Here is a 25,348-nt window from a genome sequence, read left to right as displayed (position 1 = left end):
TAGCGTATGGCAACTGGTTACAGGGCATATTGTTGTGCTTTAAAACACAATATGCACCGTGGTTTAAGGATGAAGTTCAATCAAGAAACAAAAGATATGCTGCTTTGAGTTGCACTAGCTGGGCAATGGACCTAAAAGGGAATTAAGAGTGATCAATCTTTAGCCTTTATCTGGAGACTAAAGTTTATACGAAAGTAGCAGTGTATCACTTGTAAATTTGGATAAGACAATCCAACTTTGGATTAAAAAATCCAGTGTCGGGGGCGGGGGGAGAATAACTTTTTTTCAGTCTAAAAAAACCCAATTTTTTGTTTGGGGGTTTGTTGGATTTATTGTTGAGTTTGTTTCAGAGGTGGCATTCAGCAGGTTCTGACCAGTTCTGGAGAACCAGTAGCGGAAATTTTGAGTAGTTCAGAGAAGCAGTAAATACCCCCTCTGACAGGCCCTGCCTCCATCTATTCTCTGCCTCCTGAGTCCCAGCTGATCAGGAGAAAATGGGGATTTTGCAGTAACCTCCCACTGGAGCGGGGAGAGAATGGAGATTTAGTTTAGTTTAGTTTAATGAAATTTGTATGCCGCCCACTCCCATTGGGACTCTGGGCGGCTCACAGGCAACATAAAAGCATTTTAAAAAAATTTAAAAATAAGAAATACAATATTAAAATTAACACAACATCCATTCTGTCCAAGAGGGGCTGGATATTAATCAACATCCCCAGGCCTGCCGGAACAGCCAGGTCTTGGTGGCTTTACGGAAGGCCGGGAGAGTGGTGAGGGTCCGGATCTCTATGGGTAGTTCGTTCCACAGGGCCGGTGCAGCTACAGAGAAGATCTTAGAAGAAGGTGATCTTATAGTCTCCTTCTCCTGGAGTGGGGAGGGAATGGAGATCTTACAGTCTCCTTCCCCTGGAGTGGGGTAAGAATTGGGGATTTTGCAATATCCTTCCCTTGCCATGCCCACCAAGCTATGCCATGCCACACCCACTAAGCCACACCCACAGAACCGGTAAGGGGAAATTGAATCCTACCACTGGTTTGTCTGTACGTTGTTGGGTTTGTGATTCTAATTGCATGCTTATCTTTACAAGATAACAAGATGAAGTCTCTCCAAGAGCAGAGAAATGCGGAAAGTGAAACCAGTGGTGGAAATGGATGACAGAGAAGTGAAGATGCTACTGTGCCCATAAGTAATAAAGAATAAATGCTTGTTATATTGGATAATGTCTAACTATGATTTCTACTCGATTCTTGGGAAGTTGTTCAAATACCTAGGAACATTTTCACTTCAGACATTTTTGAATGAGCAGTTTATCTAAATCCATTTTGATCTGTTTACATACTGCATGGTCATAGACTTGAGACCTACTTTGTTCCCTTTTATGGATGATCTATGTCAAGACTGGACATTAGAGTACAATACATCCTTATTAGCTTAATTTGATCTTTCTGAAACTTATGCTACTATTAAAACCCCGGGTTGGAAGTACCATTTAGTTATTTTTTTTTACGAAACAAATTTATATGGCTGCCCAAACTCACACATTGTGGCCCTGAGTGACTTATAACATTAAAATTTCTCAATGAAAGAACCCCACTCGTCCTAGTGGGGTGGCAAATCCACAATCACAATGGCAGCTACTTGATCAGCTGCATATTATGGAGTCATCTGGCCTGCTGATGGAGCCATGTCTTTAGGGAATTCTGTAAAAGTATAAGGGTGGAACCAGCAATATAATATTCCAAAGGGAGGAAGCAACCACAAAGAAGGCCCTTTTTGTTGGTCCCATTAGGTATGTTTCATTAATAGATGGGACTCACAACACACCTTGCATTCCCACTCCAATGGGTTGTGTGGATGTTACTGGGGAGAAGCAGTCCTTCAAATCACCTGGTCCCAAATCATGTGGGGCTTTAAAGGCGATAACCAGCATCCTGAATTGCACACAGAAGCAAATCATTAACAATGCAACTCCTACAAAAAAGATGACACATACACAAATCTTGACTACGTTGGCCACTGCATTTTAAACCAACTGAAACTTCCAGAAACTCTTCAAAGGCAGCCTCAATTTTAGGACAGTTTTAGATTCTAAGGGACTTATGTTTCCCCTTTTCACCCTGCAACTGTCCTCAGATTCAGTACAAAGGCAAGATAGGAAGAGCAAACAGTAGCTGCATTTCTATTAAAAGTATCACCTGGGTAAACAAAGCAAGATACCACTGAAGAAAATACAATTATAAAATGTGGATAAAGTGTGTTTCTATTCACTGGCTTCTTGACAAAACTCCACTAAAATAATACCAGTGTTTCTAATCTTTGCCTTGGGTAAATTTTTATGCTGTTTGATGAGAGGTTTCCCAATTTAACATAAATACTGAACCTACATGATAATATTATAACATCATAGAAAGGAGGCAGAGATTGTGGGGGTAGATTTTCAATTATAATGGAGATTTCCTCCCACAAAGAGGGCTTTCTTTCCACATACAGTAGACAGCCACTCCCTCCTTTGGGATATTAAAAGGAACAATTCTTGAACAGAGGGAGGCTCTTGCTGTGCAGGGAAAGAATGATAATCAAGTGCCTTTGAAATAATCAGAGATAAAATGCTAATTAGGCCAGAATAACAGAAAGGAAGAGAGTGTGAACATTTGTAAAGAAGTCGGTGTGAATTAGAAACTTGGCAACACTTCGCAAAGTGGGGAGAGGCTTTGAATTATTTAAAGTTAAGAAAAGCAAGAAATGTTATGATACAAGCTCTTCAACAGCTTTCAAACCAAACTGTTTTTAGCAGTGTGATTGCACTGATTTGTTACTCTCTTCTTCCAGGAGTTTTCTAAAATCCCGGTATAGCCAACAGTCCTGAAACTAGTTCTAGTCAGGGGTGGGCTTCAAAAATTGCAGCAACGGGTTCGCTGCCCCATTGCTGGGTGGGCGTGGTCTAGTCGGCCTCATGCATCACAGTGGGGGAGAACTTTTCACCCTCCCCAGGCTCCAGAGGCTTTCCTTGAGCCCCCGGGAGGGTGAAAACTGCTTCCCCCATGCTCAGGAGGCCCTCTGGAGGCCAAAAACAAGCCCATTTCCAGACTTCCGGAACCTCCGGTAGGCCTGTTTTCCTCGTCCCCAAGCCTCCCCGCAGGCCCAGGATTTACCTGGCATGATGAACGGGCCATGTGGAGACTCTTGGGATGGGAGGGGCAGGGTGGAAGGGGTGGGGTGGGTGTGGCCATCCAGGGGTGGCTTTGGGGTAGTTTTCACCAAACTGGGCAGAATCCTACCTAGAGGCTCGCCCAAACCCGTGCGAACCCCCAGCAGCCCACCCCTGGTTTTAGTCCCAAGCTAACCAAGATGAACCCTGCTTAGATTCTGAAATCCTGTTAAAGTGTGCTAGACGCTGCTACTACATCAGGTCCCCCAAAACATATGCTATAAGCTAGCAATTCATGTGTTGCAGAAGTTCCAATATTAGTTTTTATCTTTGCAGCTAACACAAATGATTATGAATGCTTAAACTTGTCATGATAGAGAACGATTTCCCCATGCTGCACCATACTGGGTAACAGTGAATTATTCCATTTGTAAGCTGTGTAAACCAGGGCCATTTAAAAAATAGGAAGCCATAAAAACACAAAGCTGGATCCTTGGCCATCAGCAGTTAGCAAAGGGAAAGTAAACTACTAGGCACAAAAAGGGAAAACCGTTTCCATAATATAATGACTATAAGATCCAATCTGGGTCGATTATCGGGAGCAGATATTTTGTCTTCTGAGCTTTTGGTCTCATGCTGATGCCTATCTTCCAGGAACTTTTCTCTAGCCTCTCTAACTTCTCTCTAGAGATAAGTTCCCTGAGGATGGGCTCCAGCACAAGTTGAAAAGCTCAGAAGACAAAGCCTCTGGTCCCGGTGACCGACCTAGATTGGATCCCGCAATATTTTCCTGGAACACATATATTCACCTTCTTTCTTCAAATATTGAGGGCTGTCACATTGTGAAAGGTTTGGACTTATTTTCACAGGATAAGACTAGAACTAATGGGGTGAAATTTCAATACAGATTGGACAGTAGGAGAAACTTCTTGACAATGAGATCTGTCCATCAATGAAATAGGTTACCCTGTGATGGTTTCTTCCCATTTACTGGAAGTCTTCAAACAGCTGGATGATTGTCTATTAGGAATGATGTAGTAAATCCTGAAGAGTGCAAGGTTCAATAACCTCTTATGTACCTTCCAATTCTATGATTCTATTGGTAAATGCACACATTATCACTCTATCTTCATGAATCATTATGAGTTCACTATTGATAGCAAATATGAGATTAGTGGGATCTATTTAGATAATACCCCTCATAATTTTAAGGGTTTGTCAAATTAAATGGAAAGTTCTTCTCAGGCATTTTGTCTTACTTTGGGGGTAGGAAGGGGTTATTGCTTTTTTTATTCTTTTTTATTCTTTTTTTTAATCTTTGTAAGCTCACCAAGTCACTGAGAGTGAATTGGGCAGCCATATAAATTTAAAGAAAGAAAGAAAGAAAGAAAGAAAGAAAGAAAGAAAGAAAGAAAGAAAGAAAGAAAGAAGGATGGAAGGAAGGAAGGAAGGAAAGAAGGAAGGAAGGAAGGAAGGAAGGAAGGAAGGAAGGAAGGAAGGAAGGAAGGAAGGAAGAACAACAAAATGGAGGGACTCTGTTATAATAGCAATGAGTACACAACTTGAAATAACAAATATAGAGATAGGCCACATGAGAAAATCTACCTATGTGGTTTCTGGGAATCAGAAACAATTTGATGGTACATAATCAATCAATCATCAGAAATGACTACAAGCCCTGTGATGGTCAATCAACAACATTACTAGAGAGTTTCCCACCTAGCAGTTTTTTCCTACTAAGCTGTTAACATTTTGTCCAGCAAAAAAAAAAAAAAAAAGACTAGGCCTGCTGCAGTGAAGATCATCCACTTATTGCTCTTGATTGAGTTTCTCAGGTTCCTAGATGTTATCAGGAAATGGTATCTGACTATATAAAAAATACAGATAATTTTCATCACAAAGACTGAATGAATCTTCCGTGGATTTGTCACTGGAGACATGGGGTTCAGACACAGGGGCAAATGATATCATGCAAATACCATAGTTTGCATCATTTGCGTGATGATATCATGACATGCATAAAATCATCATGGCTTGTTCCACATGCCTGTGCTGGTCTGAAAGTTACAGGAAAAGTTTACTTTCACAATTAAAGAATAAGACAATAATAGGGATCTCTTGATTCTACCAATATATAATTAAACAATTATATCTAGTGACTCAAGGATGTTTCATCTACACCACAAAGATACCTTCGTGCCCTTTCTTGGTCTGTTTTTTTTTTTAGTCTGTTGCCATACTTGTTCTTGGTTTTCTTTGTTAGTTTTAAATTATTCCCTGGTGTTATTTTTCTACGCAAAAATATGAACTCAAACATATATAATAAACATTCATATTTAAGTATCACGTGCACACTGCAGGTTTTAAGGAAATAACTCCCTCATTTCTCAACACATTATGAGTTTAGTTCTAATAGATCTATTCACACCGGATACAATTTCAATGTTCAACCTACAATTTCAATTAAATAATTATCTTGAGTGGCCAAGCTGGGAATGTGTGCCATTAAAGGAGTCAGCAGATAAAGCTATACGTTAAATATCATATATAAATATAATTAATGCTGATACATTCTTTTTTTATGTTAATAAAGTGTGGCTCTTCCAGTTTATTTCCTGGCAGAGGAGAAAATTGAAGGGTTAGCTTGGTTTCTTGGCAGCTAGCTGGTGAAATCTACTTAAATGATGAGCCTAGATTTTGGTGCATGAGTAAATGGAGCTTCTTGTCTCATTCTATTGTCTTGCACTTTGCTGTAATGTTATAGTAAGGCAGATCAGAGAGAGAAAGTGTGTGTATGAGAGAGACCACTGCTACCTCAGGTAGTTCCTTGGAATCACCATTACTATTTCACCAAACTAACAATATTCAGGTTCATCTTGGAGGATCACTAGATAATTTCATCTCCCAGTATTTCTACTCTGAATTGCACATATACATTTTTAAAATCTGTTTCATTTCCTTGTGCATTTACACAGTGCTTCTGGGCATTTCAAAACATATATATCCAAATTCATTAATCCTAAGGTAGGTTGTTTTATGTAGTTTTGGGGTTGCTTTTAGCAAAACCTGCATTACCAAATATAAATAGATGGAAATTTGAACCAATAAATTCTGATCTCAAATTAGTCCAGGATGAGTAGAGTAGAGTAGAGTAGAGTAGAGTAGAGTAGAGTAGAGTAGAGTAGAGTAGAGTAGAGTAGAGCAGAGCAGAGCAGAGCAGAGCAGAGCAGAGCAGAGCAGAGCAGAGCAGAGTAGAGTAGAGTAGAGTGAAAATAGAATAGAATAGAACACAACACAACACAACACAACACAACACGCTATGGAACAATCTCCCCGTGGAGATCCGCACCCTCACCACCGCCCAGGCCTTCCACACGGCCCTTAAGATCTGGCTATCCCGTCAGGCCTGGGGATAAAAAATGTTAGTTCGTCCCCTCCCGAATGATGAATGAATGTTGTGCTCTATTTTTAATATTATGTGTTGTCTTATGTTTTTTGTCTTTTTACCCCCTTCCCCGTGTTTTGTAAGCCGCCCTGAGTCCCCTCAGGGAAAAGGGCAGCCTATAAATTATAATAAACATTCTAAACATTCTAAACACAACAGGAGCTGGAAGGGACATTGGATGTCTTCTAGTCCAGTCTCCTGCTTAAGCAGGAGAACCTATACCATTTCAAACAAGTGACTGTCCAGTTTCTTCTTTAAAATCTCCAGTGATGAAGTACCCACAATTTCTGAAGGCAAGCTGTTCCACTTTTAATTATCATCACTGTTAAGAAGTTTATCCTTAATTCCAGGTTGCTTCTCTCTTTGATTAGTTTCCAAGCATTGTTTCTTGTCCTGTCCTCTGGTGCTTTGGAAAATCATTTGACACCCTCTTTTTTATGAGAGCCCGTCAAATATTGGAATACTGCTATCATATCACCTGATAAGTTATGAATGAGGGCTACCATATCCATTTGCCCAAAGATTACTAAATGGCAGCTGAACTAAGAGCTTCCTATATGGCTTCGCTGTTGTCTAGTTGGTCATCTGGATTTTATTTCCATGTAATGGTCATCTAGTAGCCCTATCTAAATAGACTTTGTGAGGTTAATCAAGCATCTCTGACAAATTAGATTGTGTAAATACTGTAGTGAGCTCATCATAACAACAGTTCACGAGGTTTACTTCTAGAGAGGTATATATAGGGATATAACCTTAATAATCCAATTACACTCTTAAGTGAATTGGAGAAAGAAGAAGGAAAGGAAGAAGGATGTTGGCAATAAGGTATTGTCTAATAAGCACTTTACTGTACTAGAAAACAAAACTAATTTACTAAAATATGTATATGTTTCTTTTTTGGCTATGAAAGTCCATTAAAAGCCTATGCCTTGTGAACAAATGGTTTGAGATGTTTGTTGTGTTCCACTTGTCTGCCAAAATATGAGGAATGTTTTGCAATCTCTACAAAAGTCTATGATTAGGCTGATATGCATGTTGACACATATGAGAAAAATTCAGCCTCTGAAAGAATTTCTTAAAACTTGTCTAGATTGGATGGAGAATGTCACTGTATCCTGAATAATTGTAAATAGTCACTAAACATGCAATCCATTTTAATTCCTGCCCTTTTATAAAGAAAGAAATTTTTGTGGCTGAAATCAAGAGGGAAAATTATATTCCTAGACTGCAGACCATCGGGAATGTCATAGATACTCATGTGAATATCCAATTAATTATCCACAGTAATTAACAATTTGCCCAAGAGTATCTGAAAAGCCACCCAGAGTCCCTTTGTAGAGTGAGATGAGCATCATATGTATTAATGAAATAAATAAAATTAAAATATCACAATGGATACAAATTTACTTTCTGAAACTAACTTCTAGTTAGTTTCATGATATTGGAGCAAGTTGATAATATTACTGTCTTCCAGACATGTTACTATTTTTCACTGAAAAAAATATTGGACTTTGTTACTAATTCAGCAAAGCATATTATATTCCCTTATTTTAAATCAGAGAATTGCGGTGGCTCAGTGGTAAGACATTGAGCTTGTTGATCAGAAAGGTCAGCAGTTTGGCAGTTCGAATCCCTAGCGCCGCATAATGGAGTGAGCTCCTGTTACTTGTCCCAGCTTCTGCCAACCTAGCAGTTCAAAAGCATGTAAAAAAAGTAGAGAAATAGGGACCACTTTGGTAGGAAGGTAACAGTGTTCAGTGTGCCTTCGGCATTGAGTCATGCCGGCCACATGACCACAGAGACGTCTTCGGACAGCACTGGCTGTTCGGCTTTGAAACAGAGATGAGCACCACCTCCTAGAATTGAGAATGATTAGCACATATGTGCAAGGGAACCTTTACCTTTACCTATTCTAAATCAAATCAACTGTCTCTCTACTTCATACTAAGTAACAGCCCATAACATCATTTTCCCATGTGCCATTGTCAGTTGTCAGCATAATCACACTGCTCTTCTATTAATAACAGAAAAACAGATAATCTTAGCCCAAATAAGACAACTTATAAGCTAAGCAGCTAACTGATGAAGAAGAGATCATGATTTCCTGCTCTTAATGATCATAGTAAACCAATGATTGTTCATGTTAGATCGCTACACGAAGAATCAGAGGGGTCTGAGGTAACAGTAACCGTTTTAATGTAACAAGAACGTTAGAACAGAAACAAACAGTAGACCGGACAGTCTATGTAGTTGTGTGCGGTAGATCGGATCGTCTCCGGAGTTGTGCTGCCTTTTATACTCAGCTTTCTCGCGAATGACAGCCCGGCAACCGTCAGGCGTGTCTGATTGGCTAAGATGTGCCTGGCTGCTGCCGAGCTGTCATTCATAAGTGTGAGGACTTATGATGCTATACAACAGTTCAGAGTTTCTGAGAAGAAGAAAGACTAAGGAAAAGACTAAGGAAAGAGGAGGACAAGGTGTATACAGATATGCATATGGTTGTACATGCTTATGAGAGCCAGTAATAAATGAATGATGTTCTCAGGATGGAAACATTTGACTACTTATGATGTAAACGCTGTAATTTTCAACACATTCTTCAGACTTTCAACAGTGTTTCATACTCTCATATTCAAACTGATCGTCCAATTTTTAAAAAATCAAAAGCACATTTTTAAAGTGCTCCATACAAAAACTATCATCACAACAAGACTGCTTTGGGTCACTAGTAGCAATAATCCTTTCAATAAGCATTCAAAAATTGGGGCCCAAAATTGTGCTTTCAGTATTGTGTGCTTGTGTTAACACTGTGCTTCCTTAATAATTTGGAGCTGAGTAGGATCCACATTCTCTTTATGGCTGCAAATTATTCTTGCATCACATTGGGAAAAAATGAAATTGGTTATATGGGTTCTCTTTGCCCTGTGGAACCTACTGTTGGAAGAAATGTCCATTTGGGTTCAGTCCCAAGTGGGGAGAAAGACCCTGGAAGATTTAAGATTTAGTTTATTTGTATGCCGCCCTTCTCCGGGAGGGACTCAGGGCGGCGAACAACTCAAAAGGGGAAAAGGGGATACAAACATAATACACGTAATTAAAATACACAAGAGTCATACAGCCATACAAGTCGAGAGGGGAGGGGAACTCATCAACCCCAGGCCTGCCAGCACAGCCAGGTTTTGACAGCTTTCCGGAAGGCCTGGAGAGAGGTGAGGGTCTGAATCTCCGCGGGGAGTTCATTCCAAAGGGCCGGAGCTGCTACAGAGAAGGCCCTCCCCCGGGTGGTAGCCAGATGGCATTGGCTGGTAGACGGAACCCGGAGGAGGCCGACCCTATGCAATCTAACGGGTCTATGGGAGGTAATTGGCAGCAGGCGGTCTCTCAAGTACCCAGGTCCAATACCATGAAGGGCTTTATAAGTTACGACTAGCACTTTGAAGCGTATCTGGAGACCGATCGGTAGCCAGTGCAGCTCGTGGAGGTGTAACGTGGGTGTACCGAGGTGCACCCACAATCGCTCACGCGGCTGCATTCTGGACGAGTTGTAGTCTCCGAATACTCTTCAAAGGCTGCCCCATGTAGAGCGATGAAGGGTGATTGGAAAGATGGTTTAATGGTGAAGCAGAACCACCAAGCACCTGTGATTCTGGGCAGCTGGTCACATGGAGGAGAGAGAGAGAGAGAAAAAGAGAGAGAGGGAGGAAGGGAGGGAGAGATTGGGAGAGAGAGAGAGAGAGAGAGAGAGAGATCTATACCCTCTCTTGGGCCTTGCCATTTACTTCCTGTTCCTGTGCAAGAAATGCTTTATATTGGTTGTCAGACTCCTAAGGACTATGTGGGTGTCTTAGCTAACTTTATAGGCTGTCCCAAGCTTGGTTGAATCTTGCTGGATGATGCAATGAAGGACAATTCCTATTGTGGCTGAATGGCTTTGCCCTGAAGGATAATCCCAGCATCCTGGAGCTGAAGGTTGTTTGTTTTGTAGATGGGCTGGCCCAGTCTTTTGTCTTGTGGATAAACTGGCACCAAAATATCTGCTGGGAGAAGGGAACTGGGGCTGAATTTCTGTCTCTAAATTTCTCATCCAGGGAAATATAATATTCTGCCTTTTTAATATTTTCTAAAGTATTTCATTCTTCTAGAAGAGGGGTGGGTGCTAACCAGGGGGAGGTTCCGGGAGAGACTACTTCCGGTTCACTCAGAGATGCGCCCTGCACGTGCACATGTGCAGAAACTAAAAACAAGACGGCAATGCCTATGGCGCCGCCAGGAGAACCAGTTCGGGGGCATGGCAGGCCTGGATCGCTGCCGGTTCCAGCGACCCAGGCTGCCAAACAAGGTTCAAGGTTCAAGGTTCATTTTATTTATATGCCGCCCTATTCCCGGTGGGACTCAGGGTGGCGCACAAACCCAAAGGAGGGGAATGGAAACACAAAAACTACAACAAAAAGTACAGGGAATTTAAAAACAACCAACAGCCACACGATTCGAGAGGGGAAGGGAACTCATCAACCCCAGGCCTGCCGACACAGCCAGGTTTTAACGGCTTTTCGGAAGGCCTGGAGAGAGGTGAGGGTCCGAATCTCTGCGGGGAGCTCGTTCCAAAGGGCCGGAGCCGCCACAGAGAAGGCCCTCCCCCGGGTAGTAGCCAAATGACATTGGCTAGTAGATGGAACCCGGAGGAGGCCTAATCTGTGTGATCTAATGGGTCTTTGGGAGGTAATTGGCAGCAGGCAGGTAATTGGCAGCAAACTACTACCAGTTCAGCCGAACCAGTCCGAACCAGTAGGAACTCACCACTGGTGCTAACTTTCTACACTAACTTGCCCAGAGCTAAAATGTCAGACTTTCCTCTGTACTAAGTCACATCTACTTCATAAAATATGTGGCAATCAACATCAGCTTCTCTCTGAGGGGCACATGTTGCTAAACCCTCCAACAAAAACTACAAGCTCAGTCCTGCACAAACTGAAACCTTGATGCTCAGTGATCCAGGGAAGCGACAGTTTGCAGCAGATCCAGTACCGTGTCTTTTCTTATTCCTGGAACCCAAAACGCTCTTTAGCATTCTTGCTTGGGAGTGTTTAAGATTTTTGCTTTCAGACAGAGCTAAATAGCACAATCTCCTGCCTGCTTATATCAAGGGGATATAAAAGACTTCACAGAAATAACATGTTTTTCCATGTCCTACCTTTTTCTTCAGATGTCTTGCCAAGCTCCACTGTGGGCTTGTTTATACTATCCAGGGATACCAAGGTCATTCCTGGAGATCTGAGGTCCTGGATTATCCATTTTGAGCTTCTATTTCCTTCCATGAGCTGTAAGTTCCCAGCTTTGACAAGTAGTCAAATGATACACAAATACTGACCAACTACAGAACAGGTTAAAAAGAAAATATAGGTTAGGGTGGATCCAAACCAACAGTGAGACACTGGCTTTTCATAACTGGCTTCATTTCTTTTGATTTCATTGAGCCTAAATCCTGAGTATTTTCATTTGGGTCTAAGTCAGTGTTTCAGGAACACTGAATTATTAAGGTTGTGCAATTTATTAACATTAAAGATATGGTGGTTTGAATATCCTTTGATATTTTTTTTTACTAGACTGCTTTTATAGAATAAAAGTGTCTGCTTTTATTGTATAATAACAATAACAATAGCACTTAGATTTATATACCACTTCACAGTGCTTTACAGCCCTCTCTAAGCAGTTTACAAGAGTCAGCATATTGCTCCCAACAATCTGGATCCTAATTTTATCGACCTCAGCAGGATGAAAGGCTGAGTCAACCTTGAGCCTTGTGAGATTCGAATTGCCAAATTGCAGGCAGCCAACAGTCAGCAGAAATAGTCTATAGTATTACATTCTAACCACTGCGCCACCAAGGCTCAATGCATTACATTATTACACATAATGTAGCAAAGTTATGTACAGCATAATATGCATACACAAGTGACTTCTGGTGTAGATGAATAATCTTTGGTCATGTACAGAGGTGGTATTCAGCCAGTTCTGACTCGTTCCGGAGAACCGGTAGCGGAAATTTTGAGTAGTTTGGAGAACAGGCAAATAGGCTGGCCCCGCCCCCACTGCCTTCCAGCCTCCCAGCTGATCATCTTTTGTTTCCCTGAACAGGAGAATGCAGGTTAGTAGGGTGGGGAGGGAATGGGGATTTTGTGGTATCCTTCCCCTGCCATGCCCACAGAACCAGTAGTACAAAATTTTGAATCCCACCACTGGTCATGTATGAATCAATTAGTAATTGTAACTTTCTTTCAATATTTTATATTATCAGATTCCATTGTATAATTTATTTTTTATATTAATTTATTGCATATAGGTTGAGCATTTAGTTTCAGAATTCACTTACAATTAATATTTTGGTTCATTTTTTTCTTATCTAACATTAAGTATTAGTATTAATCCATTGCCATAATAGAGTAGTGAAACGGCTATTTTATTTATCCTTCAATATGTTATAACTGCATGCTGGTTTTTGTCAAATTTTGTTTCAAACTAATCACTGAATGAAGTAGAAAGTATCAAGTACTATGATGCTCATTGCAATAAGACCAGGCTGCATTTGATTGATTATTGAGTGATTGATTTATTGATTGATTGTAGTACAAATGAGTCATTTTGATTTGGCCAAGAATAGACATTATAATGCCCTCCAGATGTTTTGGGTTACAATTCTGATCATCCCTGACCACTCATAATGGGGTTGACTGATCCACCCTGTGTCCTATTGTAGAAGTCTCCAACCTTGGCAACTTTAAGACTTGTGGACTTCAATTCCCAAAATTCCCCAGTCAGCCTGGTTGAGGAATTCTGGGAGTTGAAGTCCACAAGTCTTAAAGTTGCCAAGGTTGGAGACCTCTATCCTATTGGATAGCAGTCTTAGCATCTGCAGTGTCATTCTGAGAAGGCTCACTCTAGCTCTGCCTGAAGGAGATCATTTGACGGCCCAGATTATCAAATGTGTCCCAACCTTCATCAAGTATGCGGTCTTCATATACATTGGTGCAAGCTAGGCTAAACCAAATACATTTTTATTTCAAATGCATATTCGGTGGCATAGTGGTTAGAATGTTGTATTGCAGGCTGACTCTGCCTACTGCCAGTGGTTCGATCCTCACCAAGTAAGGTTGACTCAGCCTTCCACCTTTCTGATGTCGGTAAAATGAGGGCCCAGATTGTCGGGAGCAATATGTTAACTCTGTAAAACACTTAGAGAGAGCTGTAAAGCACTGTGAAGCGGTATATAAATTTAGTGGTATTGCTTTTGCTATATGTTACTTTGGTATGTTCTGTGTATATTTGTGTGATCTCCACATATGTAGATTAATCGTTTGAAACCTGTGAATATCTTGGTTAGTTCTAACAACGTTATTGTATGTTATTGTGTTTAAGTCTCAAAATGATCTGTTGCAAATAAAATGTATCCTGGATCTACCCTGCATTTTCCACCAGAATATATTTCCATAGTAATGTTTCTTTTTTAAATAAAAAATAAAAATTCTAAGACAAAACTTTGCAATGTATGTTTTAGTTCTTTTTCAGCTTAGCAAGAAACACTGAGCCAAAATAAATGAATTTAATGTAATCACTGAGATGCTTTTCATGATGACAGAACATTTCTGCCAATGCAAAGGATCAAATGAAATTGTTGGGTGGAAGACCAAACCAGGATGTTCTTAAAGTAAATACCAACATTGCTTTTTGCTCATCATCTCCTTTGACGGGTCTTTGTGAGACTGTGAATAGTCTTGATTGTGCTGAGAGTGAAGTCATGCTCAATTAGCATAAAAAGAATGTATCCTACATTTGGGGGCTTTTTTAGAGAAAACATTTAAGTCCCCCCACCCGCCCAGAAACTGTTATTGTGAAACACACTGCCTGCATTGATGCAGTCACTCATTTATTTTCATCTGTGTTTACGCTATGAAGATTTTTAAAAATTAATTATGGATTATTATCCTTTCTGCTCGCATTTTAAACGTGTACAGCAGAAAAAAAATTCTAAATGAACCCTTGTAGGAAAGCAATAGTTAACTGGCTTTAGGAACTTAATCTGCAGGAAAGCTATTTTCAAGAGCCAAACTGCTGCCACAAAGCAATCATTGGAGTTGGGTTTCTCAAACCAGGCAAATTTAAGGTGTGTGGACTTCAATTCCCAGAATTCATCAGCCAGCTGGCTAGGGTTAATTTACCGAGTTTAAGAAACCATGATTTGGAGTGAGTAAAAAAAATATGTTGAAGCAGAAAACAGATAGAACCATTTCAACTGGCTCAGGCATTTTGGTAGAAAAAGCCATCGTAAAGTTGCTGGTAGTTTCTTATTGGCTCAGGCCTGAGATCTTTCTCCTTTCTTCCAACACAGATTCTTTCTTCTAGCTAATTGCTCCCTCAAGTATGTTGCTGAGCAGATATTGTTTCTTCTAACACAGGGGTGTCAAACTCAAGGCCTGCTGGATGCTTAGACCTAGCCTGAGGGGTTGCCCTGGAAACATTGAAGGACTGGCCCGCAGTGCCTCTGCCAGAGAAAACAGAGCTTGGAAGGGACGCACAGGGCCCTCGCAAGCTCCATTTTCATTGGCAGAAGGTTGCAGGAGGCCGTCACAGCTGGAAACGGAGCTTGGGAGCCCATTTTCCCTGGCAGAGTGCTCCAGCCACCACAGGCACCCCAGACACCAGTGATGTTGAATTAGCCATGCCCACCCTGGCCACCCTCTCTCACCCCCGAGGTCAAACCCAACCATGATGTGGCCCTCAACAAAATCGAGTCTGACACCCCTGTTCTATCATAAAAATTGAGCTTTTTCAAATTAATTTATAAAAATTTGAATTCTCCCCCCCTAACATTTGATTTAGAGTGGTAAATGTCTACAGAGAGCTCTGGGTAGAAAGATAGATTATGAATTTAAATATTCCATAAATAAATGGTACCATATATGTTTGCTGCATTGAGTTATTTATAAAAATAAGGTTGGACCAAACATCTAATAAATAATAAATAAATGAATATATAGTTCCTCTGAATATAGTGCCACCTCATTTTTGGAACAGCTTTAGCAGATTCATTCCAAGCAAAAACAGTGAACCCATAGTTTTCAACACAAATTAGCGAGAGAACTGTGGTATTGTATACAAACAGACATCTCGCCAGGTTTGTAAATTCCACCATACTCTAAGATGTGAGAAACATCTGGTATTATTTCACTCTGAAAACTATAGGAGGAGTGACTCAGGTTTACCACCATGCTCCAGAGTCCAGACTCAGCAGGCCACATATGAAGACATAGACACTATGCCAAGATCACAAAGAATAAGTATGATAACAATAATAAATAACTCTACCATTATAATAGGCTGCACAAAAAATATTTCAGATATTTCTGATTGATTAAAATATCCTGCTGTTTATACAGAGCTTCCTAATGACTCACAATGCAGTGATGTCAGCAAAATGCCAGACATTTTTCCATCCAAAACAGAGACAACAGCCATATGTTCAGAAAATAGTTTTCTCCTTAGTGCATGTTTATAAAGAGAATGAATAGACACAGCCCTAAATGAGAAACTTGTAGTGTTATTCAAAGATAGCAGAAGTATGTTTGACTAGAAGGGAGGGAAAGCATTGTTTGGGTAAGTTCATAATATTTTGGTTGCACGTCAGAAAGAAGCAAGGAAGGGAGAGAAAAATAAACATTTCTTTATTTCTCGGTCTTGTATTGCAGAAGAGAACTTAACCAAGAAAAACATATCCCTGATGTGTTTGGGACAGATGAAAACAGTTTGCTTTCCATTTGTGTGTGTTGTAATTAGTTTATTCAAGGTCTGACATTCTCTAGAAAGATGGACCAAGACAACTTCATAGGTCTCTCCAAGCTGGCAAGCAGTTTCAGGGTGGACTATAATTCCCAGAATCCTCCATGCTAGCTAGGAATCCTGGGATTTGAAGTCTAACACATCTGGAAGATTTCAGATAGGAAGCTATGGGATTCATCATGTGAGCAACCTTTGAAATGGGTATACCAGGCATATGGGCCAGGAGCTGTATTTTTTAAATGTGGAGGGAGGGGATATACCTCCAGGATCTGAAACTGATCTTTTGGGCAGGGAGGGTTTAGAGGATCGGCAGAAGGACGAGGCAGGAGCCAGGACTGGAGAACTCAGAAGTGTTTATTAACAGGTCAGAACTATTTACAGGTGATTCAGCACCTTCCCTGCTTGACAGCTATTTATATGGAGCTGTCAAGCAGGGACAAGCCGCGCCTTAGCCAATCAGGGTGCGGCTTGGCTAGTTGCTAGCCGCTAGGTTGTAAGTCGAGGACTTTCTGAGTCCTCAACAGAGGGAGGCTCTCAAAACAATTTATTATTGTAAACACCATGTTAAGTGTGTGTCTACAGACATTAGCAATTTGCCACAAAGGATGGCAATATAGTCTTAAGAGGGAAAGATAAAAGAACTACTAAAACAGCGGTTCTCAACCTGTGGGTTGGGACCCCTTTGGGGATTGAATGATCCTTTCACAGGGGTCACCTAAGACCATCAGAAAACACATATTTTTGATGGTCTTAGGAACCGAGACACCAATTTGATGGTTGGGGGTCACCACAACATGAGGAACTGTATTAAAGGGTCACGGCATTGGAAAGGTTGAGAACCACTGTACTAAAACAAGGCAGGAAGTGTTACTGGTATATGTTGCCTACATTGCTTACATGTGTACATGAGATTCCTGCATAACCATATCACACGTACACAAACACAGATGCACATATATGAAAGTTTCTTTTTTTTTACTAGTCTAGCAAATATTCATGGCGGTTTACAAAATTTAAAAATGAAACTCAGATTAAAATTAACAATGAAATATAAATTAAAAGAATTTTAACAAGGTATATTTTGATAGATTTTCTGAGCCCTAAGTGTAACTACAACTTCTGAGAAAACCCTGTGAGCATGATAGGAGAGGCCCTCTCCCACATGCCAGAAAGATGTGGATTTTATAAATAAATAACCCCCCAAAGTAATAATATCATTGGTTCCAACCTTTACAAGTCTTTTCTGTTAAATGTCTTACCTGATGTGTTATCCAATTCATTATATGGGTTATTATTTTATGTGTTTGTGTGTGAAAGATTTATATGCCATCTCGTTCAGTTCAGAGACTACAATGTCTATTGCTAATCTGTCTTCCCCATCAAAGAAAATCAAACAACACAGGATGTTATGGAGCTGGAATAACTAACCTGTGCTTTCTATGGAGAATCTCTTAGGATAATTTTTTTCTCCTAAATCCCAGTCCAGTTTAGAGTTCCAGAGCACACGGTTAATGGGAAAGTAGAAAATCTGTCGCAGAGAGAAAATAAATCCATATTTATAATTAACCTGTGCTGTCTATGGATATTTTCAGTCATCCAAGTTATTGTTGTCCCAAAATTGCTTTTTCAAAAGGCAATTGGACTTTGTAGTTTCCTTGAAGACATTTCACTTCTCATCTCATCCAAGAAGCTTCTTCAATTCTTCAGTCAGAACTGAAGAACCTTCTTGGATAAGAAGCGAAATGTCTTCAAGGAAAAAACTCTTCAAGTTGTGTGCTCTGGAACTGGGCTGGGACTTAGGAGAAAAGAAAGAGAAGCTCATAGTCCCTAAGTTTTACTGAGCCCCTTAGTTTGTGTATATATGTAGCATCTACCACGATCAGTAATTGTAGATATTACTATGGTCAACTAGTCATCTAACAGTATCTATGGAGATTGCACAGACATCTGTAGTATCCACCTGAGCAGGAACCTTGGATAAAGCAGTGTCACAATGCTCTTGTTTCCTCCATCTTTTAGCAGTTATATAGAGATAAGGATTTCATCTACTAAACTACGGTATTTCTTTCTCCTTCTCTGAAACAAGTACTTCTGATTCCTTTTAGGCAGAATTCACTTACTGCCTGTGCCTTCACCTGCACGCCTGCATACACACCTCATCTATTTTATTTTCAGTAGCAAATTTGCTTTCAATTAACATACTAATTTCATGTTTAACCTGAGGTAATTTATCTCCCAGTTCCCTCATCCAGCTAGTTATTTTCATCAGCGCAAGGCAAGGATGGAGGCACTGCAGATGTACATTTAACTGCTTTTCTTTGTAAATTATTTTTTATTTCCTTTCAGACCAAAAGGAATATTTTATCTGGCTGGCCAATGTCCCTTTTTTGGGAGATGGGCGGCCATACAAATTTGATTAAGAAGTAAATAAATAAACATTTACTTTTATAGTCAGTTTACTTCAGTGGGACTTGGGTAATATGAATAGCTCCACAATGATCTGCTATAATATGGATGTATGTTGAGTTTACATTTCAGGGATCCAGAATTACATAGCATATAGTAAGCATGTTTTCTTTAGTTTTGTTCATACGATGCACCCTAATGGGTAAGTGTATAACATGGGCAAAAATATTGAGTCCAGTAGCCCCACAAATTAACCCTATTAGATTAGTGTCTATGGAGATTCTCAATCATCCATGTCATAGTTGTTTTGAAAAAGGTGCTTTTTCAAGAGACAACGGGACTTTCTGGTTTTTCTTTGAAGATGTTTCACTCCTCATATAAGAAGCTTTTTCAGAGATTAGATAAAATTAGATTAAGCTCCAAACAGTCCCAAATCTATTCAGAGTTAAATTATATCTGCAAATCATACCAAGGGAATTAACTAATTCCTTTCCTGCCTGTAGCAGAAATAACATCCTAGAGCAGGGGGTCTCCAACCTTGGAAATTTTAAGACTTATGGACTTCATTCCCAGAATTCCTCAACCAACATGGCTGGCTGAAGAATTCTGGGAGTTGAAGTCCACAAGTCTTAAAGTTGCTAAGGTTGGAAGCCTCTATCCTAGAGAGCCTACCAATCCCCTGGACCAGTTCAGGGGCTATTTCTGTGACTGTCTCTGTGGCCATTTCAGTTGTCTTCAGTTCAGCTCTCAGGCTAAATGGTAGACAAAAAGGAAAGTGAAAGGAAGGCAGGGATGCTCCCAATTTGCTGATCTCAGTCATCCCAAGATTTTTGCAGGCCATATTAAAAAGTGGGGAATGAAAGCTCCTTAACCCACTTGCTGGAAGGATTAAAAATGCCCAAGAGTTCAATGTCATAAATCATCCCTAAACACAGACCTGAGTTAATTGACTGAGGAGGAGATTGCACTAGGCTAACAGGATTTTTATGCTGAATTTTAATCCAAGGCACTTAAATGTTTCTCAGGTTAATAATCTGAAAGATAATTGAATTAGAAACTCCAAAATCTATTCTGGGCATTGAGCAACGTTCCCTGTTATGTCTAAAGATAAGGCTCTGTACACAAATCAAGAAGGCTTTGATGGCACACAAATGAAATATAAAATTATTTTTTTCATGTTAACATGAAACTTAACATACTTAACGTACTTCCAGAAATGCACTGTGAATTTTTGCCAAAATTGTGTTTTTCACAGGCATCAGAATTTCAACTTCCAGAGTTCCCAGCCAGAATGCCCTTCATGTTTCTAAGACATCTTCAAACTGAGGAAGCCATTTAGAAATAGAATCATAGGGCTGGAAGGATCCTCAGAAGTCTTCTAGTCAGAGGTGGGTTTCACTTCCCTACCGGTTCGCAAATGTGCACACACACACACACATGTCCATGCATGCGCCCGGCATTCCGCGCATGCACTTTGCTCATGTATGTGTCGTACATGCATGCAGCTGGCCAAACAAATGTCCCTAAATAGGACAACATAGAGCCGGGATGGGTGAGTGGGTGGGCCAGTCCAAACCAGCTGAATACCACCTCTGCTTCCAATCCAACCCCCTGCTCAAGGCAGGAGACCTATACCATCACAGAGAAATAGTTGTCCAAGTTCTTCTTAAAAACCTCCAATGGTGGGACACCTACGACTTCTGAATGCAAGTCTGATTAATTGTATTCCCTGTCAGGAAACTTCTCCTTAGTTCTAAATACTCAAGGTTACTCCCTTAAAATTAGCAAAGTATTAAGAAAGAATCCTACATAAATCAATGTGAAGGCATTGATTGTCTCTATGACAGATTCACACAACACAGAGTTTATATGACATTAAATAAGCCAATGAGGAAAACTTTCTTGTCTCGTAACAGTTTTCCCTAGGTTGCTGTCTTTCCACAATTCCAAAATTCTACCAAAGTCATCTTGAGAATCTTTATCTGGAAAATGATGCTCCAGGTCTTTCTGCTTTTCAGCATGTTACTTCTGAAGAATCTTTAATATTTCTCATTTTGCGGGACACGGCCCAAAACTTTCTCTTCCATCAGCCTCTGGGTGTATGCGTAAATGTGCGTAGGTGTGTTTCTTTTTTGTTTTTCATAAATTCCATTTTTTTTACCCCACTTAAAAAAAAATACCAGACCTTTGGAAAGCCAAACATTTCAAGACAGAGATAGAAGCCAAATGGGGTATATTATTGCAATGGCTGTAAATATGATGTGTAAAGCAGAGCATGAAAGACAGTGATTAAATGGTAAAGAATACCAATTTTATTTCAGTTTTCTGCCAAATGCTTCTTGTGTGATCTTGGACAAGTCACTCAGGGACATATTTTAGAAAAACACACACACAAAACTATATAAATAGAGATCAGGCCCACAATCTCTGTACTCCTCTCTTTCCTCCTTATTAAGAAATGGCAGTTCAGACCTTTCCCATGTTCATCCATGAAATATACAGATGTTCCATTTTGAAAATGAAGCACACTGGCAGGAAAATCAGGCAATGTAACTCTGGTTGGATTGCATTTTTTTAGTTTGCATGAAAAAGCCAGATGGTGTACAGCAGGGGTGTCAAACTCAATTTCAGGGCTGCATCAGGGTTATATTCTACCTCGAGGGTCAGTGTGGCTGTGGCCAGTGGGCATCACTTTTGGGGGGGGCATCACTTTTGTTGGGGGCGTCTGTGGTGGTTTGAGCACTCTGCCAGCAAAAACGGGCTTCTGAGCTCCATTTTCAGTCCTAATGGCCTTCTGCTACCCTCTGCCAGTGAAAACGGAGTTCAGGCACCCCACTCCACCCTCGAGCTCTGTTTTCACTGGCAGAGGGTGGCAGGAGGCCGTCATGGCTGAAAACAGAGACTGGGAGGACTGCACGTGGCCCTCCGGAGGTCCGTTTTCACTGGCAGAGGCACCATAGGCTGGTACTTTGCTGTTTCTAGCATGGCCCCACAGGCCAGATCTAAGCAACCTGCAGGCCAGATCTAGCTCCCAAGCCTTGAGTTTGACACCCCTAGAGGTTAAGACATCAGGGTAGAAATGTAAGCCTGAGTTCTAGTCCCACCTTACCAGTGGTGGGATACAACCAGTACGCCCTGGTACGGGCATACCGGTACCTGCTGGGAGCAAGAGGCTTGTATTTGAATTGCAAGAGGCTTGTATTTGAATGTCCTTTCCCAGGTACCATTCCAGTATGGTCCTCCGGAGGGCCCTCCTGCCCACCCGCCCTCCTTACCTGTATTTGAGCCGATCAGGGTTTACACACATGGAGCATAGGGCACCTGCGCAATGCTCCGCCAAGCAGCTGGAGCGTCACGGAGCATTGCGGGTGGTAAGTACGCATGCGTGCGTGCATGTGGTGGACGCACAGCCCCGTTGCATGGTACCAGTTGCAATGGGATCCGGAACCCACCACTGCACCTTACGTACAAATCCAGTTGAGTCACCTTGAGCCAGTCACTCACTCTCAGCCCCAGGAAGCAGGCAACGGCAACCCACTTCCAAAATCTTGCCCAGAAGACTCAAAAGCATCAAAAAATTGCAAGAGGCTTGTATTTGAATGTCCTTTCCCAAGTGTACTTGCTGAATGTGGGCACCATCCTTTTCAAACTGTAAAACGTTTTGTGAAACTGATGAGCCTCATAAAGTATAGGAAAAGGAACAAGGAACTAAAATCACATTCCTGTCTAGGGCAATAGTTCATGCCTGTCCTCAATATAGACAGAACCACTCAGTCATGTTCCTTTACCAATCATTGCCATTGTTTCCAAAAATAATAAATAATAAGTGAAAGCATTGGCTTTTGTTTGTGTTTGTGTTTGGTTTTGGTCAAGCTCCAGTTATTTTTCACTGGGAATTTGCCAAAGGAAATAGGAGGGAATAAACAGGAAAGTGCCATCTGTTCTGAATTCACTGGTCTGGAAAACAATCCTCCTAATTGAATGGAGTGCCTTTATCAATTTGTCCCTGGATATCTTTATAGGAGTCAAGAAAAGTCAAGATGGTGGCTGCAACCATGTGGTCAAAATTCTGAGTCTGTCAGATCTAAACCTTGTCTCCTTCTGTAAAAACAAACAAACAAACACAACTTACAGTCCAGTGGTGGGTTCTGGATTCCGTTCCAACCGTACTGGTTGGAACGGGCCCGGCGGCGTTCACATGGTAGTGCACAGCATGTGCATGTGTCTTTGTGCCTTCACAAGCCTCTGTGACATTCCATTTGCTCAGCGGAGCATCGCACAGATGCTATATGTGCCATGTGTGTGCACGGAAGCGCCAAAGACTTAAAAGACTGGTAAGGAGCTCGGACGGACGGATGGGCCCTCCAGAGCACTGTACCGGAACGGTATCTGGTGCTCCAGTCAGGCTCCAGTACACCCGTACCGGGGCGAACCGCCTGCAACCCACCAGTGCTACAGTCCCATCACAGCTTCCATGCTATTATCTCAATTTGTGTTTTGAGAGGAAGGTGGAGAGGAGAAAGCTAAAGGGAAGGGATACCAGAGAAATGCTGTTGATTATTACATTTATAAATGGACTTCTTGTCTCCCTAGCAGGATTTGTGAGCTGGACCTTCAATGACTTTTAGGATTTCATTCTTAATTAATAAGCATCAAGAAAGTGAGACTATGGCATCTTCTGAACCCAGGCAGTGTATAAACCAAGAAGTGATTTCTTTGAATTTCTTCTTTATTCTTTGGTTACTTGAGGCAAACAACCTTTCTCCCAGCCCTCCAAATGCAGCATAAGTTGAAGAGTAAGATGGCTCATCTTCAGCAGATCAGCCCCTGGAGAATAATCACCAATATTTAAATGTCTTGATGGGACAGGAGATGAGAAAAACCAAACCTACAGAGTTTGGGGGAAAGAAATTTAAAAATAAATACAAGAGTGGTTTTTTTTAATATGTAGAAGGCTTTTATTCAGAAGATGGAAGACAGTGTTGTCCCCAAAGGTCAATAGGTAGGAATTTCAGAGAAGCCATTTTCAGCTAAACATTACAAGAAACTTCTTAAAATAGATTGAAACAGAAGAGGTGGCTTCTGTACTGGAAAATATTTAAGCAAAAGCTGGGTGGTCGTATTTGAAGGATGCTGTTCTTGCATCCTGTATCGAACAGTTGACTGGTCCAGATTGCCTCCAACATCCTTTTCAGATTGTTTCTGTAATTAAATAATTCCTGCCCATTCCTTTTAGGGATCAGTCACTCAATCTCTTATAAGTTCATTCATTCATTCTCTCTTTTTTTCCTTTACAAGAATTCAATGGAGATGAGTTTTCCTTGTGACTTCTTAATGCGCTTTAGCACTTCATTAACCTCTGCCTATCAGAAGGCTTTCTGGGTGGCAAGGCTAACCTCATGTTTTGCTCTGAGGTTCACACACTTCCTCAGCTCCCGGCTTCTTGAATGTGGCTAGCCACAAGCCTTACTTTTGATCTTGCTTGTGCTAGTGGAATATTATACTTTTGTTTGAATTCTTCCAACATGCTGAGGAGTTCATCTCAGCTCTCAACACATTGGACTGATCCAGGTTGACCGCTTTAGTACTGACTTCAGATTGCAAGCTTGCAAGCTGGGAGTTTGACAGCCCTGCTATAGAGGTAAAAGGCAACTACAAGCCAATTACCTGCTTACCAACAACTTCCAAGTAGCTAACTGATGAGGTAGTGGGTGCACTCCAACAGCATCTAGTTAAAAACTAGATCGAGCAAAAAGAAAACCATCCAAATAGCAGAGGAACAAAAGATCAGCTCCTAACTGACAAGATGCTTTTGGAAAATTAAGAGAAGGAAGATCAACTTGAATATAGTTTGGACTGATTAAGGAAATCATTCGACTTCCTGCCACATGATTGGATAATCAATTGTCTTGAAATAACATGAGTAGTAGAAACATCAGAAGCTTTGTGCAAGGATCAATGGCACAATGGAAGACACAGTTGCTGGTCAATGGTGATAGACCGGGAAATTCTCCAAAACTGGGACAGCTTTTAGTCTCTTGATAACCTATACATGTGCAAAGCTAACACTTCTCAAGCATGGAACTAAATATTAGCTGCTTTTAAGAATAGCGGGAGTTGGCAAGGCTTCAACACTTGTTCTGCACCAGCCTCTTGCTTTGACCCTTGCCTCTCCATTTGGCATTGCATTTCACTGTGCAGCCTGATTCAGTCACCCTTGCTAATTAAATACCAGCAAGCCCCTAATACAACTAATTCCTGCCATAGATGAGTGGATTTGTCTTAGGATATGCAAGCTTGCCAATTCCTTTTTATGCCAACGTTCCTGGCACCGCTGACCAAAGAAGCAAATTATCCCATCCACCAAGGGGAAGTTGTCCATCTAGAAGATTCTTTGCCAAGTTCTTCTCCAGTAATGTTGTACTGCAAACTAGAGCATACAAAACTTTTGCCAGACCAATTCTCAAATATAGTTTGTCTGCCTGGAATCCACATGGTATATCGGACATTAATACAA

The sequence above is a fragment of the Thamnophis sirtalis genome, unplaced genomic scaffold, assembly GCF_051295495.1.
Source record: "Thamnophis sirtalis isolate CommonGarterSnake01/CBP01778 unplaced genomic scaffold, rThaSir2_p1.2 scaffold_8, whole genome shotgun sequence".
In the NCBI taxonomy this organism is placed as follows: domain Eukaryota; kingdom Metazoa; phylum Chordata; class Lepidosauria; order Squamata; family Natricidae; genus Thamnophis; species Thamnophis sirtalis.
Note: the sequence above shows the minus strand (reverse complement) of the source record.